A 14739-nucleotide genomic window follows, 5' to 3' on the forward strand; every position below is an offset into this window, starting at 1 on the left:
GCAGTAACTAATTGAAAATAGTAAATTTTAAAATCTGTTTATGTTGGTAAATAAATATATAACTTCATTGAAACCCCCAAAAAAAAATTGCAACTGAAAGGAGCTGGAATTTTACATAAAACATAGATGCTAGCTCTATTTCTCTATACTATGTGAATATTACCGATAAAATTTAACCTTTACTCTAATTTGTAAATAAAAAGTTATGAAAATGCCCATTTTAATACCTACTAGCATAGCATTAGGTTAAAATTAAATTGAGAATTGGATTGCACTATGATCCAGAAATTACATATTATAGGATTTATTTATGTGCACTGTCAAACTAATTCAAATTTGTTTCTATACCATATTGATGTCAAGATAAACAGTCTTTCAAATTATTTCTAGTAATGATTAATTTATCCTATTTTTTCCTGTCTATCTAGTTTGGCAACATGAAGAAACAGAACATCCCAAATACCAAACAGAGTGTTTGAATAATTATTTAAGAAAAAAATTTTCATATTAAATGAAGAATAAGTTTGATTTAATCAAGTTCATAATTTACCACAAACCATCAGAAGAATTGTTAAGAACATTTATCAGTAGCTAAATTTTTCCTATAAATATATTTATTAAAATCATATTAAGCAAAGAGAGACTTCGGTTTGATAATAGTGCCATCTTCATATTCGCTAGGTCAGAAATGTGCTGTTGTCATGTAATAAATCATTAGCAGGTGTCATGCAGTGTTCAAAGTATTTTCATATTGTGTGTGTGTGTGAGATTAATTGAAAGCAGTCATGTAAGAGAGGTATTATTCTATTATTCTCTAAAGAGCAGGCAAATTAAATAATTCCCTGGTGTGAAATGACTGCTAAGTGACTGATATCTAAAGTCTGATGTGTCAGGCTTCACGGGGTATCTGTCTTTAAAGCAAATCACAAGACTTCATGGATATTTGACAAGTAAATTATGTAATTATGAAACTGTGAACACAACCAAATTCAGAATGGCCTTCTCAGTGTTGATTTTGACATAACACTTCTTAGATGTACTTAACTGATACTGAATCTCCCCCTTATTTTATCCCTTTTCCAGTTTGTCACTCCCTCCTTACATTCACTAATGCTGACTCACTAACCAGAGTTACATAATATTTGAGGATGGTCAGGCATGGGCAGTGTCCTGCTGACATTCTGCAAATTCAAGAGCGAATATCTAGAAATATGGGTGTTACATATTTGATTTGTGTAACACATGCTATGTATTTTGTTTAGTGCGGTTGGACATGAGTATTAAATAACTCAAAAAGATTTCCATCCGTTTTCAAAACCTAGACCTGTCCTGGGCTTTAGTTTACATAGAGATTCAACAGGCCTTTCATGCCACGCTAGAATGGATTGATCTCCACAGAGAAGCAAAGGAAAGACTCAGCATTCAGAAGAAAAATGATGGTACCCCAACTGGGTGCCCTACAATTCAATTTAACTCTGACGCTACCTACCCAGAATGAAAGCAGCCTCCATGCAGTTAGGGCTCGATTTCACAGCCCAATATGTAGCAAAGTTAGAGAGAATTGTGGATTACCTGGAGGTCTATCAAGAGTCAATGGCAAGACTCCAATTGCAAATATTGGTCTCCAGGTTACCCACACTTCTCTCTAACTTTACTACAAATCAGGGGTTCCCACAACCTCCCCCCAACCCTTCATGTTTGATAATTTGCTAGAATGACTCACGGAACTCAGGAAATGATTTTACTTACAATTAATGGTTTATTATAAGGGATACAACTCAGGAACAGCCAAATGGAAGAAATGTGTAGGGCGAGGTAGTGGGAGGTGAAGAGGTGCCGAGTTTCCATGACCTCTTTGAGCATGCTGCCTTCCCAGGACCTCAGTGTGTTCACCCACCTGGAAACTCTCCAATCCCCATCATTTAGGGGTTTTTATGAGCTTCCACTATGTAGACATGATTGATTAAAACATTGGCCACTGGTGCTTGAACTCATCCAGCCTTTCTCCCTTCTCTGAGGTTGAGGGGGTGCAGCTGAAATTTCCAAACTTCTAACAAAGGGCTGGTCTTTCTGGAGACTCAGCTTCCAGTGGAGTGCTGTGCCAGAAACCAGAAGAAAAGACCAAATACGTTTTTATGATACCACAATTATAAAAATTAATTTTACCGGGTTATTTTTATTTTTATTTTTAATGTGACTGCTAGATGATTTAAAATTCCATATATGGATAACATTTTATGTGTATTTGATGGCACTGCCATAGATCTTCCAAATATTTTTTTCAGGTACATGTCCTATTAATTTCTGTGGTCTTATTCCTTGCAAGTGATAGCTATACACATACTATCTCAGAAAAAAGGAAAAACATTGATTTTCTTTAAAACTGAAAATCCTTTTTGAAAGCTTCTTTAAAAAAAAATCCTTGAAAAATAATTTCCATTTTGAAAATATAATTTCATGTAATATTATACTAGTCATATTATATTGCCTAAAATGTAAATAGAGTGTACATTCAAGGTAGAAAGTTAAAATACACAGGCATATGTGAGTTCTGAAACCTTCTATTGGACTAAAAAAATTACATAAATTAGTACTGATAATTACTCTCCAAAGGGCAGTGTCAAAATGATAGATGGATAATTCTGAGTATTGAATGTTCTCTGTCAAGCATAGAAGAATGAATCAGATCAATATACCCAGAGTGATTTTTGATGGTACCTAATGTTTTCATCAATATTTTTCTCTGAGCTTTTCCTTCTCTTTGGTTTTCTTTTTATGATAATCATTCAGATAAATAACTCACCATATCTGCTGATTGTTAATTTTGGAATACTCTTCATCAAAAGGAAACAAAAAAGTAATAACATCATTAATTAGCATCATATTTAAACTATAATCATTATGTACAATCTTTTGTTTCTTTCCATTCAACTCATCTTTGTTTTTTAAGCAAAGTACAAATAAAATATTGACCATATCAAGTATGTCTTAATCCTTGCTTTTTATATACTTATCAGTGAATACTTTCAATCAATGTTTCCTGAGTATTGCTCATCTTTTTATGGAAGACAAATGATGATCTTTTACTTCTGAACAAAATTATGATACCAATTAATTTATAATAACTAAAATATGGATTACAGGTCTCCTTCTGCCTGGGAGAGGTTAGGTCTGCTTAAGTGGCTATAGAGGAAGCAAGAATTGACTCCTCTTCCTAATGGCTGTAGGATAAACCCCAGTCTCTTAAACTAAGAAATATAGTCCAGAAGTTAAGCCCAACATACAACATATTAAAGGGGCAATAATTTAGTCCAAGAGTTACAATGCCAAACATGAGTGATTTATCTAGATGAAAAGTCAATTCCAGATAAATAATCCACCAGAAAGTCAACAAGAAGAAAGATTGGCAGAATTCCATTAATATATCTTTGAGTTGGTAAATGGGTTTCAGAATTCTCTGTATTATGTGGTTTATAGGGAGGAGTTGGTATAATGTGACATACTGAATAGGTGCTTAAGGAAACTTAAGTGGGATAGACAGTCTTTTACCAACAGCAGGCTAGAGACAGGATGAAGAAAGCAAGAAGGGAAGAGGTTCACAGAGTACTAGGAGGGCTGGATGCAGGCAACAATAGACTGAATGTTTATGTTCCTAAAAAATTCATATGTTAAAGTCTTAACCCTGAAGCTGATGCTATTAGGAGGTGGGCCCGTTGGTGAGTGATTAGGTCATAAGAGCAGAGCCTTTTTGAACAGGATTTTAGTGCCCTTATGAAAGACACGCCATAGAGATGCCTTGCCCTGTCCCCATGAGAGGGCACAACAAGAAGTTGCCATCTGCAACTCAGAAGAGAGCCTTTCTTAGAATTAAACCATAATGGCACTCTCGTCTGAGACTTCCAGCTTCCAGAACTATGAGAAATAAATTATTATTGTTTATATGCCACTCAGTCTATGGTAATTTGTTATACCAACCTGACTGGACTAAGACATGAGAGAAACTATTAGCAAGCGCATGGGGGAAGAAAAAATGATTAAAAATATTTAAAAGAATATGAGAAAATTGTCTCCATTATTCCTGTAGTTTTTACATAGTTCTTTAACAAATACCAATTTATTCATTCAAATCATGTTTATTGAGCATGTATTATTGACTCTTCCCACCCTACTGTTCTTACTGTTAGGGAGAAAAATAATTGGGAGATAATTCTTCTCTGGAGACATAGAGTCTTATTGAGTTACATTCAAAGAAATCCGTATGTGTGCTCAGTTGTTAATTGCTCACTTCCCTAGAGTAATTACTTATTTCAGTTTCTTTATGTGGTTGATTTAATGTCATGAAGTATTTGCTTGCCTACAGGTGCTTTAAAAAATACACACAGTTGCACCAAATGAAGCCATGTCTCATGGCACTAATGTGACAGTCCTTGTACACGTCTGACTTTGGTACTTGATTGTTTTCACCCAACTCATTGATTTTAAGTTGACAACAACGATATTTAAGTTTACCTTTTGCGAATTGTGAGGGTTTATTTAGCTTGGCAATGAGCCAAACGTCTGAGGGTACATGTTGCTTATTTCTCAGGTTAGGTTCTTTCTTCCTTTCTTTCTTAGTTTCTTTCTTCCTTCCTTCTTTTCTTCTGTTCTCGTTTTTATTTTTTAAAGGCTTATTCCATTCAGTTGGTTAGTAAAGTCAATGTAGGTCTGTAATGATAAAAAGAATCACACAAATGGCTTAAGTTAATAACCAGATGTAGTCCATTGATTGGTAGGCATAGTTCCTTTAGAAAATGACAAATATGTTTCCAATTTGGAGTGGTGTTTTACATAAAGTGCTAGATTTCAAAGATCAGTATCATTAGAAATATTTTTTAATTTTTCTTCTGAAATTAGATTATCATTAATATTATGCTGAACTTTGGATATACAATATTCTGGTAAATTTCTCTCTCTCTCTCTCTCTCTCTCTCTCTGTCCCACACACACACATACACACACAAACATACACATCCATACATATACAGAAGGCCTTCAGGAAATTCTATTTCATTCTTTAAGTATTGAAAAACTAAATGATTTATGAACTCACTTTTTGAAGAGTGTATTTTTCCTTTGGGTATCTATGATGATGGAAAATATTTTCAAGATTTTTTTTTTTAGGATTAAAGTCTAAGATTGTTGACAAAATGTGGGAGACTTTAAAGTCATTCTCAGAAGTATTAGGCTCAACTCTTTTTACATAAAAATACTGTATGAATAAATTCATTTGACTATTTGAAAGAGCATTTTCTCTAAATATTGTATGCTGCTCTAGAGAAATAGAAACATTCTTTTGCCCTATTTAATCTGTTGGAGAATATTCTCTATGGCCCAATTGATTTCTCAAGATCTTTTCTTTTTTAGAAGAATATGTCAGCTCTCAAGTGTCCAGTAGTTCTTTTTATCAAATGTGGCCTCTTTAAAAGCCGCAAGCATGTCTGGGTTATCAGATCTCCTTTAAAATGCTGCCATTCATCTGTTCAATTTAATGCTTGCTTAGGAGGGAGTTGCTGTATCGACTAAGGGCTATTCCACACTGCAGCTAGGAAAATGGGAAAAGAAAGAAAGGCAGGCCCAAGCTAAGTATACTTAACTCTGCCTAAGACTGTAATACATCAATAGAGCATTAGACCTAATCATGTTTTATATAGTTAGTCAACCACAGAAAAGAATAATCAGAGATATTTATTCAGAAAGGAACACTGTTTAGTCTTTTAAGTATCTGTTGTTCCTTTCTCCCTTGAAAATGGTGTGTAGTGATTAGTTTTCATCCGAACAGGCATTTTCTCCTTCTTAAAAATTAAAACATGCCCTATTTTGAAGAGCAGAAATCAAGAAGAAAGATACAGCTTTTGTCTGTACAATGCTGAAAGGGTGCTTATTAAACAGAGTATAAATAGACTAAGGCCATTCTTACTGGCAGATAATATTTTTGTGTTTTATATATATATTGACTGAGCAGGAGTGAAAATATGGTCCCTTTTCAATGTTCTATTGAATGAACCTACTTTGTACTCATTAATACCTAGTTGGGTCTCAGGGAAGTAAAGCTTGATTTTAATTTACAGTCAGCTTAGTAATCTACTGGTGTTCTGTTTGTTTTAGAAAGCTATTCAGCTTCCTTAAAAGGAGAGTTACCCAAATTAAGAATTTTGTTTTTTAAAAAAGGAAAGAAAATGTAAACAAAGGAAGGAAAGAAAAAAGGAAGCAAGAAAGAAAAAGAAAAGGAAGAAAGAAGCCTAAAGTGTAATTTATGCTGGGAAGCAGTAAGTATTAGTGAAAAGATAATAGAAGCATCCTCCCAAGTCTGAGTGATTGATTTCTTTACTACTTTAGGGGAAGACAATCTGTGATAAGCCATTTCTGTTTGGCCACATTCCATTACAGTAGGAGCCTGAAGGAATAATACCAATGTCAACAGATTGTTAAAAAAAAAATATATATATATATATATATATGTATATATCTGTGTGTATATATACGTATATACACACACACATATATATAGTTTATAAAGTATAAATTGCTATGCAGCAATTTTCAACTACTGTTTCCAGAAAATACAAGAATATCATGAGCTGAGGTGAGTGAGTTGTTTTCTCACAAAAATAGCCTAACCTAAGGATAATATCTTTATAATTCTCAGAAATAATCAATGGATATGTTTTCCATTTTAAGCTTTCAAATCATCTTTTAACACAATTAACAGTTACTACCTCTATGCAAATAAATTTCTAAAAACTAATAGAGTATTTTGAAATTGACAGTCTCAGAACATAATTGTAACCCCGCCTTTCCTGTTTCAAATGATAGAAATTATAGAAACCATATAAAAATCTGTTTAACACATACTTGATTTTGTATCAACAATGCAGGATACTCCCACCTGCTTCAGACACAGACACATATCCTTACACACATTTCTTTTTGAGATGGAGTCTCGCTCTGTCACCAGGCTGGAGTGCAGCGGCGTGATCTCAGCTCACTGCAATCTCCACCTCCCAGGTTCAAGCGATTCTCCTGCCTCAGCCTCCCGAGTAGCTGGGACTACAGGTGCATGGCACCTCGCACAGCTAATTTTTTTGTATTTTTAGTAGAGACGGGGTTTCACCATGTTGGCCAGGATGGTCTTGATCTCTTGACCTTGTGATCCTCCTGCCTTGGCCTCCCAAAGTGCTGGGATTACAGGCATGAGCTACTGCATCCAGCCCCTGTGAACACATTTTAACACAAAGTCAAATGTATACATAACAAAGAAATCACCCTGTTTCAGGAAACAAAGAATAAATTCAAAATGGTAAAATTCAAGAAGACTTGAGGTCTAAAGAGTCATAAAGGAAGCAGAGATGCAGATACAAGTTTATGCTTAAAACCTGGAGTATGCAGATGAAAGTGTGTGAGGAGGAGCCTGGTCTCTAGTACTTGGAAATGAAACTAAGCTTCTCAAAATAGCAGGGAGTCACTAAAGGCAAGAAAAATCCTCCTCAGATCATTTTAGGGAAACAGCAAACATATTTGTTATCAATCCTTCTGTATTAGTCCATTCTCATGCTGCTATGAAGACATACTTGTGACTGGGTAATTTAGAAAGGAAAGAGGCTTAATTGACTCACAGTTTAGCATGGCTGGGGAGGCCTCAAGAAACTTACAACTATGGCAGAAGACACCTCTTCAGAGGGTGATGGGAGAGAGAATGAAGGCCTGCAGGGAAAATGCTGGATGCTTATAAAACCATCAGATCTCATGAGAACTCACTCACTACCAGGAGAACAGCACTGGGGAAACTACTCCCATGATTCAATTACCTCCCACCAGGTCCCTCCAATGACACATGGGGATTAAAATTCAAGATGAGATTTGGGTTGGGACACAACCAAACCACATCATTCTGCCCCTGGCACCTCCCAAATCTCATGTCCTCAAATTTCAAAACCAATCATGCCTTCTCAACAGTCATCCAAAGTCTTAACTCATTTCAGCATTAACCCAAAAGAACACAGTCCAAAGTCTCATCTGAGACAAGGCAAGTCCCTTCTGCCTATAAGCCTATAAAATCAAAAGCAAGTTAGTTGCTTCCTAGATACAATGGGGGTACAGGCATTGGGTAAATACAGCCATTCCTAAGGAGACATTGGCCAAAACGAAGGGGCTGCAGGCCCTATGCAAGTCTGAAATCCAGTGGGGCAGTCAAATCTTAAAGCTCCAAAATGATCTCTTTTGATTCCATATCTCACATCCAGATCACGCTGATGCAACAGTTAGGTTCCTGTGGTCTTGGGCATCTCTGGCCCTGTGGCTCTGCAGGGTATAGCCCTGCTCCTGGCTGCTTTCATAGGCTGACATTGAGTGTCTGAGATTTTTCCAGGCTCACGGTGCAAGCTGTTGATGGATCTACCATTTTGGGGTCTGGAGAATGGTGGCTGTCTTCTCACAACTCCATTAGGCAGTGCCCCAGAGGGGACTCTGTGTTGGGGCACCAACCCCACATTTCTCTTCTGCACTTCCCTAGCAGAGGTTCTCCATGAAGTTCCCCACCCCTGCAGCACACTTCTATCTGAATCTCCAGGTGTTTCCATACATCCTTTGAAATCTAGGTGGAGGTTCCCAAACCTCAGTTCTTGACTTCTGTCTACTCATAGGCTCAAAACCACGTGGAAGCCATCAAGGCTTGGACCTGGCACCCTCTGAAACAATGGCCCAAGCTGTACGTTGACCCCTTTTAGCTATGGCTAGCACTGAAGCAGCTGGGATTCAGGGCATCATGTCCCAAGGCTGCACAGAGCAGGGGGCCCTGGGCCCGTCCATGAAACCACAGGCCTCTGGGCATGTGATGTGAGGGGCTGCAGTGAAGGTCTCTGAAATGTCCTGGAGACATTTTCCCCATTATCTTGGTGAATAACATTGGGCTCCACATTGCTTATGCACATTTCTGTAGCTGGCTTGAATTTCTCCCCAGAAAATGAGATATTCTTTTCTATCACATCGTCAGGCTGCAAATTTTCCAAACTTTTATAGCTCTGCTTCCTCTTGAACACTTTGCCACTTAGAAATTTCTTCCACCAGATACCATAAATCATCTTTCTCAGGTTTGCAGTTCCACAGATCTCTAGGACAGTTGCAGTATGCTACTAGTCTCTTTGCTAAAGCATAGCAAGAATCACTTCTATTCCAGTTCCCAAGTTCCTCATCTCCATCTGAGACCACCTCAGTCTGGAATTCATTGTCCATATTATTCTAAACATTTTGTTTAAAGCCATTCAACAAGTCCCTAGGAAGTTTGAAACTTTCCCCACATCTTTCAATCTTATGAGCCCTTCAAGTCTCTAGGAAGTTCCAAACTTTTGCACATTTTTCTGTCTTCTTCTGATTCCTCCAAATTGTTCCAACTTCTGCCTGTAACTCAGTTCCAAAGTCAATTGCACACTTTTGGGTATCTTTACAGCAGTGTGCACACCTCACTCCTGGTACCAATTTACTATACTAGTCCATTCTCATGCCGTTATGAAGAAATATTTGAGACTAGGTAATTTATAAAAAAAGAAGTTTAATTGATGCATAGTTCTGCAGGTGTAGGGAGGCCCCAGGAAACTTACAATCATGGCAGAAGGCAACTGTTCACAGGGTGGCAGGAGAGAGAATGAGTGCCAGCAAGGGAAATGCCATATGCTTATGAAACCATCAGATCTCATAGGAACTCATTCACTATCATGAGAACAGCATGAGAGAAACCAACCCCATTATTCAGTAACTCCCACTGGGTCTTTCCCTAGAAACATGGGGATTACAATTCAAGATAAGATTTGAGTGGGGACACAGCCAAACCATATCACCTTCAAAGTGTAGAAATTAGGAAAAAAGATGTTTGCAATAATTAGAAAATACATCATTCATTGTCCAGGGGTGTGAGGCCTGAATTGATTATATCCCAGTAATCAGCAACTGTAATGCATGTAGAGTTTATTTGTGCTTATACTGCAACTTAAGGGCTCAGATTTATTTTTTTCTACATATTCGGTCAATTATGCCATCATAATTGATTAAATGGACTCTTTTCTAAACAGAATAGAAGCACCTATTTTCTTATTTATACCAGAATCTTTTCCTGAGTTCATGACTCCCTTGTAGTTATTTACTTATCTAATGATATTATTTAAGCATGCTGTGCCGATCCCAGTAACTTTGTAGTGCATTCTAATATATGCTAATGATTTCTCAATTTGTTATTTATCAAAACTCTCTTGACTATTGAATATTTATTTTTTGTATCTAACTTTAGGTCATTTTATCCTATAAACTCAAATTCTTATTGGAATTTTAGTTCAATTATATATTTATTTGTTAAAGAATTGGCATTTTCATTACTTGAACTCTTCCTATCCAAGAACATGGGAATACCCTTCTATGTATTCAGGACATCCTATGAGTCTTTTATCTTTTGAAACATTTCCCGGTGTCCATATTTTTGTGAATGGTATACTTTCTCATTTCCAATTCAAAGTGTTCTAGGTTGGTAGGGAGATAAGTTATTGATATTTTCTGCCTTTTATGAAAGCATACATTTCATTATTCATTATTAATAATTTCATCATTATTTTACTAGGGTCTCTTCAGTGTTGTAGACATTTACTAGAATTTCTTCGATGTTGTAGGTGTGTAATTACATGACAACATTAGACAATTTTATTCCTTTTTGTATTACAAAATGTTGAAAAGTATTTTGTTTTTCTCTATATTTCCTTTGACCTCAAAAGTGTAGAATAGTTAAGTTGACATCAGACAAAGGATTCTTTCTTTAGGAATTTATACAAATAAATTTTGAGGTTTACCATTTAGAATAAACACTGCTATTGGTTTTACCAAATTATGGTGTACTCATTTAAATTTTCTTCTATTTATAATTTTTTTGAAAGTGGCTTCTATATTTTATTAAATGTCTTTTAGCATCAATGAATATAATCATTCGATTTTCTACTTTACTTACATATTATATTCATAAATATGTTGGTATAAAATCAGTTTCATATTACTGAAAAATATCTCTACTTGGCCAAATAATTTTGAGAATGATTGTTAGATTCTTCTTGTCAATATTTTGCTTTAGATTTAAATTTTTTATTTTTTAAGTTGTATTTTATTTCTAACTGACATGTAATAATTATACATATTTATTGATTACTGTGTGATGTTTGGATACATGTATACATTCTTGAAATGATCAAATCAGAGCATTTAGCTTATCCATCATTTCAATCATTTATTATGTCATGATGATAACAGTTGAAATCCTCTCTTCTAGGTATTTTGAAATATATAATACAATAAATGCTCATAAATACATGCTCATAAATAAAATTGGTCATATGTGCCTTTTATGGTAGTCTCTCATAAATAGAATTCTGTTTTTTCTAACTGATGGTAGTCATGATAAATAGAACTTGAAGCACTTGCTTACAATTTTGATATTTGGCAGAGATTTTTGGTCATTGAACTTAAAAGAACAGTAGCATTTATTGAGATTGCAAAAGAAAAACTGGACAAGGAGGGTGTTTGAGGAGGAAAGTAAAAGGCTTGGCTTACGAATTGTTTAGTTTGAAATAACCATTCTACATTCAAGTTGGTTGTCTCAGGGTTTCTCATGGGGTCTTTATCAAGATTTGGAAGCAGACATCGTTTTTTTGTGTGAAAATGTGTATTACAACTGACAGTTGAATTTACAATCTGAATTTCAAGGCAAAGATCCGATTGGAGATAGAAATGTAAGAGTTACAACTCCATAGATGACATTTAAAGTCAAGGAACTTGAACTTTCAATTAGGAAGTGGATCTAAATACAAAAGAGTTTGAAGGATTGAGCTCTGAAGTGCTTTAGCATTCTGATTTAGGCAAGAATTTGATCAAAGCAAATAGTAGCAGAGCATGCAATGGGAAAACCAAGGCAGTATGGTTACCTTCACTTACTATAGTTACAATTATAGAATGAAATATAAAACTCTGTTATGTTTCATATAGAGAGAGATAGATACACACATACATGTATACACATATTTTTTATTAAGCTGTGGTATATACTTATTTAAATTATTGGTAATTTAAGAAATAAATATCACATATAGCCATCTTCAGAGATCATAAATATAATTCCACAGATTAATTGCTCAAATTTAATAATATACAAACCCACATGCAAATACCATGCATTCATTGACAATGAACTACATATTTTCATTGTGTTGCATTTCATTTGAATCTGCATAGCCCCTAAAAAAATGTATCAGTATATATCAATGAGAACATTCTTTGTATTTGGATTTGCACAATAACTCTTTGTATGGACTGTGTATTCTAAGAGGTTGACCATTCCTAGCCCCCACTCAGTAAATGTCAGTAGCATCTTCCGGTTACTCTAACAATCATATAGGTCCCCACCGCTTGTTAAATACCCCATTTGTGACTGTACTGATCTTAAGTCGATAACCTTTGAAGCTTGTACTAATATTCTGGTGCCAGAAATATTTTTAGTAGTCAATATATTTATTAAATGTAATTAATTAAGCATACAAAATTAATAACTAAAATTGTGCTCAACCTGCGCATGTGTGAATATATAACAAAATTTCAATGACACAATAAATTTAAAATTATTTTAGATATCTAGAAAGAAAATTTATGTGATGATACATTCAAAATTAAATGGCATTTCATCATTGAAAGAATATGCAATTTGAATAATTAACAACTTGAAAGGCCAATAATGACAAATATTATTTTAACTAGTATTTATAGTGCGTTGATATTCAATCGACATACTGATATTATCAATATTAATATCAATATGTAATATTTTTTGTCTGTTTAAAGATACATTGGTAAGTTCTTGCATCCTGGTTTCTCTTCCCACCCAAGATGCCCCTGCTGAATCTCTGTAATTTTTGAGATTTGTACACAATCCATCAACTGAAAAAGTAATTCCTGGTCCATCAGGACACCTTCAGGACTCTGCCCTAACTTAAATTCTGATTAGTTGCATTACACCAGTTGTTAAATAACTTTTCTGTATACCTTCCTCATTCTAGTAAGGATGAAAATAACCTAGTAACTTTATTTTTGAAGCATATACAATTGATTTGAACTGAACTAGGGAAACCTTGTGCTGTCATGTCTTTTTTATTGCTGCTACCAGGAATCTTCTTGTTCTCTAAATTCATTGTTTCCCATGGTCTCCATAATCTTGACAGATGCTAAAAAGTCATGTGATAAAATATAATGCCAATTTTGTTTAAAAACCAATACAGAAACTAAAATCTTCCAATGTTGGACACTATATAATATTTTCTGAAAATCAGAGGCAAATTTTTCATAAAAACTAATGTTAAAATATTTAACATGATTTCATGATTTCAGTTCATTTCAACATGGTGGATGTGTGACTATAAAAAGCTGTAACATGTTAAATGAATACATATAAAAGAGTCAGGAAAGATTAATAGACATAACTGCATAAAATAATAAAAATAATTGAAGTAATATTTGCACAATCAATGAACAATGAACAGCACAAATCAATTGACTTGACAAAAATAGTTCTAAAATATTGTTTTATAATACCTTAGAATAACAAGTAGTAATAAGAAAAAATACCATAGGAATGTGGGTAGAATGAGCAGGCATTTTGTAGAAAAATACATTAAAATGTCAAATAGCATAAAATAAATAACTTAAATGTGCATGATTTTATGTTTTTATTCTGTATGTGTATAATTAGAAGCAAAATATTTGGCTTTATTATTGATAAAATTGATTGTATAGTTGACCCTTGAACAATGTGGAGGTTGGGGACACCAACCCCTATGCAGTCTACTAACAGCCTACTGTTGACCAGAAACCTTACAGAAAATGTAACAATTGAGTAACATACATTTTGTATGTTATATGTTTTATATATTCTATTGTTACAATAAAATAAGCTAGAGAAAAAATATTATTAAGAAAATGATAAGGAAGAGAAAATATGGCCAGGTGCAGTGGCTCATGCCTGTAATCCCAGCACTTTAGGAGGCTGAGGCAGGTGGACTGCCTGAGCTCAGGAGTTTGAGACCAGCCTGGGCAACATGGTGAAACCCAGTCTCTACTAAAAATTAAAAAATTAGCACGATGTTCCCGCAATCCCAGCTATTTGGGAGGCTGAGGCAGAAGAATCGCTTGAACCTGGGAGGCGGAGGTTGCAGTGAGCCATGATTGTGCCACTGCACTCTAGCCTGGGCAACAGAGTGAGACTCTGTCAAAAAAAAAAAAAGAAGAAGAAGGAGAAGGAGAGGGAGACAGAGAGGAGGGAGAGGACGGAGAGGAGGGAGAGGAAGAAGAGGAGGAGGAGGAGGAGGGGGAGGGGGAGGAGGAAGAAGAATATTTACTACTTGTTAAGTGGAAGTAGATTATCATAAAGGTCTTCATCCTTATCGTGTTCATGTTGAGTAGGCTGAGGAGAGGGGAAAAGGAGGGATTGGTCTTGCTGTCTCAGGGTGGCAGAAGCAGAATAAAATCTGCATAAAAGTGAACCCGTGCTATTCAAACATGTGGTGTTCAATGGCCAATTGTATCTTACCGTACAATATAGATATTTTAATACTTGCTTTCATCATCTAATACTACATTTTTAAATGTTACTTATGTTGGACATATAAATACATTTAACTCTCATATAGT

The sequence above is a fragment of the Symphalangus syndactylus genome, chromosome 5 (genome assembly GCF_028878055.3).
Source record: "Symphalangus syndactylus isolate Jambi chromosome 5, NHGRI_mSymSyn1-v2.1_pri, whole genome shotgun sequence".
In the NCBI taxonomy this organism is placed as follows: domain Eukaryota; kingdom Metazoa; phylum Chordata; class Mammalia; order Primates; family Hylobatidae; genus Symphalangus; species Symphalangus syndactylus.